The 13,085-nt window shown below is 48.3% G+C and overlaps 2 pseudogenes; one reads left to right on the top strand and one right to left on the bottom strand.

Moving 5' to 3' along the window:
* The first annotated feature begins 846 nt into the window (after window positions 1–846).
* LOC114511013 lies at window positions 847–7,103 on the top strand (annotated as a pseudogene).
* A 2,010-nt stretch (window positions 7,104–9,113) lies between these two features.
* LOC114511548 lies at window positions 9,114–10,762 on the bottom strand (annotated as a pseudogene).
* Window positions 10,763–13,085: the final 2,323 nt, after the last annotated feature.

Raw genomic sequence — 13,085 nt, 5'->3', positions numbered from 1 at the left:
TTTAGGAAACTCAGAGGGTGGGGGACACAAAGAAACTTCATTTAGAATGCTGAATGCTAGCATTTAGCTGAATGCTTCATTTAGCATGTACTCCTCGGAGCAGTCTACTCACCAGGACCCATATATACTCCTGCTGCTTCACTGGCTGTCCATGCCATGTTTAGCAGAATATCAAAATGAAACTACCACTTTGAATTAATACCTTAACTGTGCCAGGAGTGCAGTGAATGTTTTTCCTTATAACCATGGGGATCAGAAATTTGCGGCAGCAGAGGCATGGGCAGCAGCAGCAGAGAAATACATGTATTAAGCTCCTGTTCAGTAGCCCACTCTCAGAAGTCAGATCTCAGCATCTGAAGTTGTTTCTCTCTCTCTCTCTCTCTCTCATCCTCACATGTTTAAACCTACATCACCCCTCAGAGGAGCACCCCCAAATCCACAGCACACATTTTGTCTCATTCCAATACCCTTAAATCTTTGAGTATTCTCTCTCCAGACCACAAAACCCACAAGTTTAGGGTTCCTTCTAACTCTGAGACCCAAAATCAGAAGTTCAGGGGCTCACACATGCAAAAAGTCCAGAATCTTGCAGTTTGTAATATTTCTACTATCCCTGCAAGTTCATAGCCCTGGTCAAACACCTCACAAGGAGTCAAAAATTCAGTCTTGGGCCCACTCCCTGTTAATCCACCAAGGAGGACCTGCCTCGTACATTGGCAGCTCCCCAAACTATGCTGGGGAGCACAGTGGGGAGTGTAGTTGGAACATAATATGACACAGTTACATAATCAGAACCAACATCCACCCTTCTGTTCCAGGAGGTATAAAGGCAAACCATCCCAGCCATCACCATCTCACCATCACTCTCAGTGCCACTATGCTGGCCTCAGGGCTGCTCCTGGTGGCTTTGCTGGCCTGCCTCACTATAATGGTCTTGATGTCTGTCTGGCAGCAAAGGAAGCGCTGGGGAAAGCTGCCTCCTGGCCCACCCGCATTGCCTTTCATCGGGAACTACCTGCAGCTGAACACAGCACAGATGTACAACTCCCTCAAGAAGGTGTCAGGAGGCAGGGAGATGGGTGGTAGGGTGGGGCTGGGGGCCTCTGCAGGCTGGCTGGGACTTGGTGGCAGGGGATTGGAAAGGGTGGACTGAAATCTTAGAAAACTCTTAGGAAAAGGGCATTTTCAATGTTAGCATCAGGGTCCTAGCCAGGAAAGACCAGATCTTGGGATGTCCAGTCCTTGACTGTCAGAACCTGGGCAAAATGCATGCCATTCTGTGAAGGCCGTGTACAGAGCCTGTTGAGACTTGAGGCTGCACACACTCACCACTACCGCCCCTCTCCTTCAGATCAGGGAGCGCTATGGTCCAGTGTTCACAATCCACCTGGGCCCGAGGCCAGTCGTGGTGCTCTGGGGCCAGGAGGCTGTGAAGGAGGCTCTGGTGGACCAGGCAGAGGAATTCAGTGGGCGAGGCGAGCAAGCCACCTTTGACTGGCCTCAAAGGCTATGGTGAGGGGAATCTTATGTGGGGGAATGTGGTTAAGCAGACTTAATGGCTTCAGTTTCCCCAGCATTCTTCTGCCAACTGACCCACTCACTCAGGGCTGTGTCAGATCCCTTCCTCTCCATCCCTGTCTCCTTCCCTGTTTATCCCTGTGATCCCTCCAACTTGTCTTAGTGTGTCTGCATCTCCCTGCTTCTCTCTACCCCATCTCCCAATTCTCTTCTCTCTGTTTCTCTTAAAAGCACTTGGGATTTTGGCTTTGGAGCTCTGGTCCCATATCTCCACGTTGCTTGTTATCTTATTCTCCTTCTCATTTTTTGTGCTTCTTCATGTTCCTCTCTCTATCTCCCTGCCTCTTTTTTCCTCTGTCCTAGAATCTCACTATTTCTCTTTCAACTTCCTCATACCTCCGTTTCTTCATTATACTCTCTTGTGTCCAGACCTTCTCTGTTTCTCCCTATATATTTTTCACCATTCTCCACCCCAGCTTTAGAATCCTTCTGAATTTTTACTTCCACCTCCCAGATCTCCAGATATCTCACTTTGCCTCCTTCCCTCCACTCTCTCTTCCTCTCCTCATGTGAGTGTCTCTGCATCTCACTGCTTCTCTGGGCACCCATGTTTCACTTTGCCTTGTGATTTCCTTCCAACTTGGTCTCTCTTTTGTGTTTCTCTGTGTGTCATATTGTCTCTCTCTCTCTCTCCCGACCCCACTTTCAGGCCCCGCCCCCTTTAAACCCACTCCCCACTCCTACCCTCCTCCACAGGTGTGGCTTTCAGCAACGGGGAGCGCGCCAAGCAGCTCCGGCGCTTCTCCATCACCACGCTGCGGGACTTCGGAGTGGGCAAACGGGGCATCGAAGAGCGAATCCAGGAGGAGGCAGGCTTCCTCCTTGAGGCCCTTCGGGCCACACGTGGTGAGCTGGAGACGCCAGGGTACTGAGGAGGAAAACACCCTACTTGGACAGGCGCTTTATGACCTGAGAAGGGAACTGGGTTGGAGGAAGGTGTTCCTGGAATTCACAGACTGGTGGTACCAGGTCACCAAGTTTTCACTCTCCCAAATCTCTTTTCACTTACTGACCCCACACCTCTTCCCAGGTGCCCTCATAGACCCCACCTTCTTCCTGAGCAGAACTGTCTCCAATGTCATCAGCTCCATTGTGTTTGGGGACCGCTTTGACTATGAGGACAAAGAGTTCCTGTCACTGTTGCGCATGATGCTCGGAAGCTTCCAGTTCACAGCTACATCTACAGGGCAGGTAAATGGTCCCACCCTGGCTCAACATAGACCCTACCACAACCAACCAACTACTTTTGCACATAGGCTCAGGTGCCCCAAATCCTATCCTCCTCTAGACAGGTTCCACTCAGAACCAGTCTTCTCCCTCACATAACTGAACCCAGAAGAGGTGCCCCAAACCCACTTTCCAATACCTGGGTAGCTCAGCTATACTTGCCCTACAGAAACAGAAGGGGAAGGAAGGGAAGAAGGAAAGAAGGAAGGAAGCAAGGGAGGAATTCTGAGCTCCAACCCAATTTACCTAAATTCTAGGACAAGGGACTTCACACTTAACTCACACAAAACCTTAGATATCTACTCCATCCAGCCCCATCTAAATGTGTAAAAATCAGGACAGGCGCCTTTAAACCAGTGCCTCCCTTGCCCTGATGCAAGTCCCACTCCAATTTGGTGATGTCCATCAACACATGTCCTTTTCTTCCTTCTCCATGCCCCACCCTCAGCTATATGAGATGTTCCACTCAGTGATGAAACACCTGCCAGGGCCACAGCAACAGGCATTTAAGGAGCTTCAGGGGCTGGAAGTCTTTATAGCCAAGAAGGTGGAGCAGAACCAACGCACGCTGGATCCCAACTCCCCTCGGGACTTTATTGACTCCTTCCTCATTCGCATGCAGGAGGTACATGTCAGCAGCCAGTGGTGAGAGAGAAGTCACACAGGAGGTTGGGAGGGAAAGAAGCCCATTTATTTTGCCCACTACATCATAATAATCCTCACAACTCCAATCAATTCACCATCACTGTTCTCTCTACTGAGCCCTTACCCATAGGCTGGAATTGTGTGTGCAAATCATAACCACAAGCACATGTATAACACTGTCATTCAACAGGCACTATTTTAACAACTTTATGTTTTTCACCTATTTAACACTCATACCAGCTCTTGTAGAGGCTCTACTATGATCTTGATTTTGGGAATGAGGAAACTGAGACCCAAAGAGTATAAGTGCCATGCCTGAGGTCACACAGTGAGGAAGCAGTGGAACCTAGCTCAAACCCTGGCCTCTCAGACTCTAAGGCCAGTGCTTTTGGCCACCATGCTCTTACCTTTCATTCCCTGGTATCAGATAACCTGTGTGGACAGGTGACCTGGCTTTACTATGTGACACCTGAGGGTCCCCACTCCCAGCTGGATGTCAGTCTCCTTTCTGTGAAGAAAGGAGACGGGGCTTTATGGAGTCTGAAGTTCAAGAAGAAAGGACCAGGGAGTGGATTCTCCATAGTAAGCTGCAAGGTTTTCAGGGAAGGAATACTGTACAGCTGCTGAAAAGTCTGTCTGTGTTTCAGAAAATATCTCAACTCTCTCTGAGGCAATCTATCATAGTCTGTCTACCTCTCTTTCTCATTCACTGTCTGTCTCTACCCCTCCCTTTCTAATATTTCTACAATTAAAAAGTGGCAACCTAGTTGGTAATTAAAGGACACATAGCTGGGTAGAGTGTGAGAAGAGCATTTGGGACAGAACCAGAAGCCTGGGAAAAGGCCTGGCACAACTGGGGCCAGTCTTACCACATTTGAGAGCAAGGGGGAGTGGGCTAGGCCTGAAGCTGCCCCTCCCTGCAGGAACAGAAGAACCCCAACACAGAGTTCTACTTGAAGAACCTGGTACGGACCACACTGAACCTTTTTTTTGCGGGCACCGAGACGATCAGCACAACCCTGCGATATGGCTTCCTCTTGCTCATGAAGCACCCAGATGTGGCAGGTAAGGCTGGAAGGGGCAGAGAAATTAAGGACACAGACTCTGAAAATTTCTCTGAACACACTGTGCATCCTCACCTTTCAAAGCTCTGGGCCCTCAAACACATCCTGCTAAACAAACACTAGGTCATGATATTCAGCTAAAACAATCTGAACTGATTAGTAAATAGCTCCTGTGCTGACCCCACCAATCCCCAAGTCTCCTCCCTTGCAGCTTCCCCCATGAATCTGGCACAACTACATTATCAGGACCCAGTGCCAACAATGTCTCAGGACAACCTGTTTAAATGCTTTCTCTATGTCATGTACAAAGTCATACATGTCATGTATGCAGTTGTAGAGATTTGGATTATCATCCCTGCCCAGAGTCCCCTAGGTACCTAAACATATTCTCCCCTATCCCCCAGCCAAGGTCCATGAAGAGATTGACCAGGTGATTGGCAAGAACCGTCAGCCCAAGTTCGAAGACCGAGCCAAGATGCCCTACACAGAGGCAGTACTCCACGAGATCCAAAGATTCGGAGACATGCTCCCCATGGGCCTGCCCCGTAGAGTCATCAAGGACACCAAGTTTCGAAACTTCCTGCTCCCTAAGGTGCTGCCCTTACCCAGTCTACATGGACCTCAAACCTGATCCATCTGACCCAACACCCCACTCTCCTTACAAGCTTTCCAGTGCCTGTCTGACTCCCTCAACTGCAGACTTCCTCAATCACGTGTCCCTTCAACTTTCCCACTTAGACAACTGAATCCCATGTCTACCTAAGACCTGTTGCCTTAGGTCTTAGGTACATATGAACTCCATGTCCCCCAAATTTTGTTTCTCAGGCAACATTAACCTCACTTCCCAGGCCTGCCTGCCTCTGTGACATGACTCTCATGGCCCCCAAATATCCTGTGTTGAGTGACATGACCCCATAACCAACAAACCTCCCACTCCAGGAGACACAGACCCCAGATTCCCTGAACTTTTGGTCACAGGGAATTAAAATTCATGTCCCCCAAACCTCCTACCTCAGGAAAGACCCTGATTCCCCTGCCTCCCATTTCTCCTCCCCTACAGCACCCAAATACCCCTCTGACTCCATGAGCTCTCTGCACACATCCCCCTCCCACTTATCAAATCCTCTTCCACCTCCCCACAGGGCACCGACGTATTTCCAATGCTGGGCTCTGTGCTGAAGGACCCCAAGTTTTTCTCCAATCCTCTTGATTTCAACCCCCAGCACTTCCTAGATGAAAAGGGGCAGTTTAAGAAGAATGATGCGTTTGTGCCCTTCTCCATTGGTAAGAGTCCACTGTGTGATGCCAAGCCACCAGTCACACCAACAGGGGCCCCTTCATCCCAGTTCCCCTCTCTGAGGTGTAGCCTAGTATCTTCCTCCAGCTCTGAAGTCCCTCTTATGATCGACCCTGCAGCCAACCAACTGCAAACCTCATAAATACCAAGTACCTGAGCCCAGGCAGAAAGAAAGGGATGATTGTACCCATTTCAGAGATGAGAAAAGTCAAGGCCCACAGTGACTCAGAGACTTGTCCAAGGTCACTGAAATTCTTCAGAGTCCTAACAAGGAGATGGCAGCACAATGGCCATATTGGTGTGTTTCAGAGGAAGGGTCATGTAAATTCCCATTGCTACATCCTGATATGACTCACTCCCATCCCACATACAAGGGAATCTGAGGCTGAGGGTTGTTAGGGGCTTCTCTGAAGGTCTCTCAGGCCTTGACAGACTGTCCCAACACTCCCCTCAGGAGAATACATCAGGAATTGGGAGAGCAGTAGACCTCACCTCCTCTCACCTGTCTTTTCAGGAAAGCGGTACTGTTTTGGAGAAGGCCTGGCTAGAATGGAGCTCTTTCTCTTCCTCACCACCATCATGCAGAACTTCTACTTCAAGTTCCCGCAGTCACCGCAGGATATCGATGTGTCCCCCAAACATGTGGGCTTTGCCACCATCCCACCAACCTACACCATGAGCTTCCTGCCCCGCTGAGCTAGAGCTGTGACTGCTCCCACAAAAGCCCAGGGCTAGTGGGAGAGCAAACGGGAGAGGGGTGTGGCCTGGGTGGGCCTAGAGTTAGGGGCAGGGCTAACAATAGAGTTAGAGGCAGGTAGGAAGGGGGCTGGAGGAAAAGAAAGTGCAAGGTGGATAGTAGAGGGAAAAAGAACACATGAGCTGTCCATTCCCCTTGCTAGAGATTGAGACTTCAGAGCTGGGATGAAAGGAAGCAAAATTTTACACAGTACTATGAATGGTAATAATAATGGCTATTATCTATTAACATGTATTCTGTGTCAGCTCTATGCTCAAATCATTACACACTTGCTGCCCTTGATGCTTGCAAACCTATGAAACGGGAACTGTGCTCGTGCCCATATTATGGAGATATACAGCTGACACTCAGAAAGTCTCTATCTGAGATCCAACAGAACACAATAAATGCTCAGCAAGTACTCGAACTTCGATCCACACAGGGAGGGTTATCTATCCTAAGCCTACCCAACTTTGGGTAGGTTCTTAAAAGGCACCTCTTCCTAAAGTAAGATATAACAACTTGTATATTATTATACAATGTAAAGGGCTCTGTCCAAAGATTTTTTTCAGAGTCCTGGCAGGCAGCCAACTTGCTTCCACATGCATGCCTACACTCTTGCTCATTGATACACATTTTACATGTCAGGGCATAGTTGTCAGGGCAGGGTAACTGTGTGAGCCAGGTGATGGAGTCTAAGACACTGTGCTCCTGCACAGTGGCTCTGTGTGGAGCAGGGCTCAGAAGAGGAGCATGATGCTATCTGCAGTCCTGTCTGGGAACAAGCTGTCTCGCATCTCTCGTCCTGATGCCAGACACTTCAGTTCCTCCCCATATATCACTGGTGTCCTTCAAGGTGCTGCCCCATGGTGGAACCTGAAGGGAGCGGGTCTGAGTAAGTCCACATCTGGGGCCCTCCAAGAGGAGAAGCCCGAACAGCCCACTGACCCAACCCCCACTGGTTTTTACAGCCAGAAGTTATGGGGACTTAGCTTCCTGGCACTGGAACCCTGGGCTGGCTGGTCTGGTGTGGGCTGGAATCCCTCACTCCTGAGATGTCACCCCAATTCATATCCACCTCATATGGGTTTGGGACCAGCCCCATTCTATATCTCGCTGTCTCTGCCCCTCCACCCTTCCTACCCATCTGTATGAATGTTGTTTCTTTAATTCCTTAGTTGTCAGACTTCCATACAGCTCACATTTTCTGATGGTTGTGAGTGAGAGTTCTTCTGTGGTTTGGCCATATACTTTTGCTGTGGTTGTCTGATGAGGAGACCCATGTTGACCCACTTCTTCATCTTTACCAGAAACTGTAAGACAGAATATTATTATTATTTTGTCTGTTTGTTTTAAACTTTTAGATTGTATTCATTTATTTTTAGGGAGACAGGAAGGGAGGGAAGAAGAGTGGGAGAGACACATTGATATCAGAGAGAAACACTCATTGGTTACCTCTGAAATGGCCCCCACTGGGGGCCTGGCCCACAACTCAGGCATGTACCCTGACTGGGAATTGAACCTCTGACCTTTTATTTCACAGATTCGATCCAATCCACTGAGCCACACTTACCAGGGCTAAACAAAATGTTATTATTTGAAAAGACAAAAACAAAATCTGGGTTAGTTTGGATAGCTTCCAGAAGTATTCACTGTGATGATGTTCCTCTGAAGCAGGCTCATTCTCCCAGACCTGGCTACACTTTCCAAATCACCTGCATGTTCCATGCTTGAAAGTAGGAACGTTCAGAACATATGGCACACTGGGAACACCAATATTAGTACAGGTGAAAGGTGAGTTTGGAATCACAGCTAAGTTCAAATATTAATTCTCTAGAAATTCATATTAGTTGAACAAAAGCACAAAGGAACAGAAGAAAAGTTTTGAAGGGGAAGTTAAACTATGCATTCCAGTAAGTTCTTCTGCTCACAGAACACAGGATGAGCCACAGGTTGGAGAACGCAGTTGGAGTAGCTGCTGCAACTCTTGTGTGTCGATTGATGACACAGTGGGTCTCAGCTGAGTCACAAAGGGCATCTCAGTGGGAACTTTATCTGTTAGGCTTCTTTCTTATGTCACTAAGCATCCAAATGGTTAGTTATTTTCTGCTGTATGATAACATGCAGAAGAGTCAATATAGCTAAGAGTGAGATTTTTAACTGCAGCCATTGAAAACTTAACTTTGCTGCAGAGCTGCGTTTTCCAAAACTCTATAGTTTAAAGATTTTATTTACTTATTTTTAGAGAGGTGAAGCAAATAAGAAAGAGAGGGAGAGAAACATCAATGTGTATTTGACTGTCCCACACCCCCTACTGGGGACCTGGCCTGCAATCCAGGCATGTGCCCTGAGTGGGAATCACACCAGCAAACTTTTGGTTCACAGGCCAGCACTCAATCCACTGAGCCACACCAGCCAGCATGTGTTTTGCTAAATTCTACTATGAGCAATGTATCTCCTTATTTGAGTGATACTGTGAAATGTGAGAAAAGACAGAAGAAACAACTTTGAAGGGGTAAAAGCGCTCTTTCCCTATGCATGGTGCAGGGCAGTGGGTGATGACACAGAGAACAGGACTTAATTCCATTTTACAGGACAGGAGCTCCTGTCACTTTATCAGTTTCTGGCACAGTCAGGGCAATACACTTGCTCCTCATGGAGAACAAAGTACTCTTTGGCCAGATTCATGGGGCTTTTTTCAATCTTTTGCAGTGGAAGCAGTAGTCGTGCCAGGATTGTCCTTCATGGGCCACCACACTGGAGGCTTTACCAAACCCAGTGATGGGTTCTTGCATGTGGCACACCTCTTGGCCACAAAGTCCTTGGAGCCATCCACACAGTGATACTGGTCCTCCACAGTGGTGAGACGCTGCCCAGCCCACTTCTCAGAGCAGTTAACACACACAATGCACTCAGCATGCCAGAGTTTACCCTGGTAAGTGATTCCTCCAGGTGTGATGGCCTTGTTGAGTTTCATGCAATGCTTGGCCAATTAGGCCTCATGGCAAAAGTCATGCAGTAGAAGTCCTCCCTTTAGGGAAGAAGTTTCCAGTCCCGACGACTGGCTTGCACCTGCTGCTGGTGAAGTAGTCTTTGTGCCCGACAGTCCCCATGGACCTGCTTCTAATCTCCTGCTACAATGGGCTTGAAGCAGCCCTTGGACTTTAGGGAGTCCCCTTGCATGGTGCACTTGTTGCACAGGCTGTTGTTTTCCTTGGACACAAAGGTTTCTTTGGCCAAGGGGTGCAGACCCCTATCACAGTGGTAGCAGGTGTCATGCCACTAGCAGAATTTGTCTGAGCACTTCAGGCAGCAGTGGTGGCCATCCTTCTCCAAGCACTTCTTCCCCTGCCAGGTGTCCCTGTGGTGGTGACAGCCAAGCTTCTCAGCCATGGTGCACACCTGCCCCAGGAGGGGTCTCACACTAGATGTGTGCACAATGGGATATATTTGGCAAGGGCTGGATATACTTGTCAGGAACTTCCATTGTGCTGCCTGAGTGTGCTTGGCAGTGCAGCTGTCCTGGCAGGGGCCTCCATCTGCACCAAGACTGCAGGCTGGCCAGCAGCAGTGGTGGTGGTGGCAGACTCTGACCACTTCTTTACTTTCTGACACTACAAAATGTTCCTGGATTGGCTTATCTTCCTCCTGCCCCTGGCCTGGAAGCCAGCACTGTCCAAGGTGTCCTGGCTCCTCTAAGCTAGTGGCAGGCGAAGGAGAGGGCTTCTGGTGGAGCAAAATGAGAGTTCCTGTCTACCAAGGGCCAGTCCAACTGTGAGAGTCTCTTGTTAACACAGGAAAGGTTTAGAAGGGGTAGAGTCCTTGCATTCTGGAACCTGAGAATCCCAGACCCACCCTATTAAGACTAATACACCTGGATTCCTGCACAAGAAAGTGAGAAGAATTACCCCACGTCCACCAAATCCTTTCCTGAGTCCACTTTCTATCTGTCTGCTGGGATGCATGGTGGTCCTCTCTCCCCTTCCATTCCTGGGCCCAAGGAGCTCCGTGCAGAAGAGAACACTCATGTTTCCCCGAGCCTTCTCCATTACAACCCTGGGGACTCAGAGACACTTGCACTGACATACAGAGGGTTGAGGACATTGAGGAAGTGGCTTCCTTAATGAGTCATGGGCCTGGAGAGTTGACCTGGGTCTGAAAGCAGAGATAGGGGAGCTGATGAACTGAAAACAAGCCTAAGGTGCTGGGGATTTTGGTGGAGCAGGAGAGGAGCCTCCTTCCATGGGGACATCAGGGGGTGAGAATACACCACTAAGCAGGTGCCCTAGTGTCAGCGATAGTGGCTGGACTAGGGAAGAATAAGCAAAGGAGAAATTGGGGGAAGGGCGCACTTGGAAGAAAGTCATAGGCAGACTCAAAGAGTTCCAGATATTGCACCTCAGTGGCACAGTTGACAGTCAGAGAGTGTTAGTAGTAGTAGTGGTAGTAGTAGTGATATTACTATTATTGTTGTTATTAATCCTCACCAGAGGATATCTTTATTGATTGGAGAGACAAAGAAACATCGATCAGTCATCTCCCACAGGTCCATATGTGCCTGAGGGCTTGAACTCCCACCCAAGGTACCTGCCCTGACCCGGAGTCAATATGCAGCCTTTTGGTGTACAGGACTTCACTCTAACCAATTTAGCCACCCAGCCAGGGCAGTCAGAAGGTATTACTGAAGGACTATGAGGAAAGCCAGCTTGTATAGTAGGAAGCACCAGATTCCCTGGGTACAAGCACCAAAGCTTTGCAGAACTGCCTGGTGGGGAGGGGCAGTGAAGAGAGAAGCACAGCTGGAAGACATCAGAAAGGGAGACATCACACATGGGGAGCAGTCGAACGCAAGCTCTTGGAAGTGGGAGGTTCCAGAGGTGGGAGTGAAAGACAGATGGAGAAGGGGGATGCATGAACCACAGGAGAGACAGCAGCCACAGTCAGGAGGACCAGCCAAGGCCATGGCTATTTTCTGCTGGAGCTGATAGTGGTGCCTACCTTAGATGGGGCATCTGCTCTGGGCTCCAGTCCCCTCCCAGGCCAAATCACTTGCTGCTGACCTGTGAGGTCCCCAGGGGAATTTTAGTGTGGGGGCACGTGGGACTTGTGTATTAAAGGGCTTTCAATGCTAGTCTGGGGGGCCTGGATTTGTTTCCTAGGTCCCTGAATAAGGTTGCTGAGCAATGGGTCTCATTGCTCAGTGCTCAGCTCTCCAGTGACTAGTAGAGATGAGCTGAGGAAGCTCCTGGCTGAGACTGAGGCAGAAACCCTCAGGTTGTCTGTGATCAGAGGACAGAGGAGCCAAGTTTACTGGCAAGCAAGTGAGAGGTGCAACAGGGGAGGGATGGCTCCTCTGTCTGAACTGGGCTCTGTGATCACAACCCTGTCACTTTCCTCCTGAGTCACTGCATCACTGCATCACTGCTTCACTGCACACCTCCTCCTCTTACCTCTAGTCTTCACCTCCTCAGTGAAGCCAGAGGATGCTTTCCTAAGATGACTATGTCTTTAATGCATTCATTAATTGAGTCAACCAGTATTAATCAAGGACCAACTATCGACAGCACTGGGAATACAGCACAGAATGAAACAGAAAAAAATATGACCTGTTCTCACAGAGCTGACATTCTAGTTGGGCTACGCCCTGTGTAACTGAGAATATTTTCTGGCTGGATGCTAGAACTGGAATTGCTGAGTCATGGTGTATGTGCAACTTCCACTCGGCTAGGTATTGCCAAATTGCTCTGCAAAGTGGTTGAACTAGTTTTCGCTCCCACCACCAGTGTACACATATTCCTCTGTTGTCCTTCAATACTTGATCCTATCAATTATAAAATGTTGCCAATCTGATGAGTGTGAAATTATTATCTCATTTTTATTTACTTTTCTCCAAATGGCTGTTGAGTTGAGCATTTCCTGTGTGTAATCCATTTAATTTTCTCCTCTGTGAGCAGCCTCTTAATATATTTGTTCTTTCTTCTACTGGTTTAGAGAAGTTTATTATTTAGTGGAATCGTTTGCTGGAAGGGCTCAGCCCCTTTTAAAAACTTTCCTGATTGGGTCAGGCCCTCCAGAGATGACCTTACTTAGGAATGACTCCAAATCAACTGATTTGGGTCTCTAATTTCATCTGCAAAATCCCCTGGCTCAGGCAATGCCACACAGTCATGGGCGTGTATTCCATTATATTTACACATCCCACCCTTACTCAGGGGAACTGGATTATACAAAGGCGTGGCCATGGGGGATCATTTTACGATTCTGCTCACCGTGAATATTACAAAAAGTGAAAGTTTTATTTCTTCCAAAAGGAGTAGTTTTTGTTTACATAGATTCTACTTTTTTCTACTGTTGTTTTGTGCTTCCATCATTTATGGTAGAAAGTTTATTAAATTTACTTTTAACTTTTTAAGATTGTATTTAGTATTTATTTTTAGTGATGGGGAGGGAGAGAGAATGAAAGGGAGACAAACACCAATGTGTGGTTGCCTCTTATATGCCCCCCATGGGGACCTGTCTTGCAACCCACACTTATGCC

The sequence above is a fragment of the Phyllostomus discolor genome, chromosome 12, assembly GCF_004126475.2.
Source record: "Phyllostomus discolor isolate MPI-MPIP mPhyDis1 chromosome 12, mPhyDis1.pri.v3, whole genome shotgun sequence".
Lineage (NCBI taxonomy): Eukaryota > Metazoa > Chordata > Mammalia > Chiroptera > Phyllostomidae > Phyllostomus > Phyllostomus discolor.
This window is presented reverse-complemented; position numbering and strand designations above follow the sequence as displayed.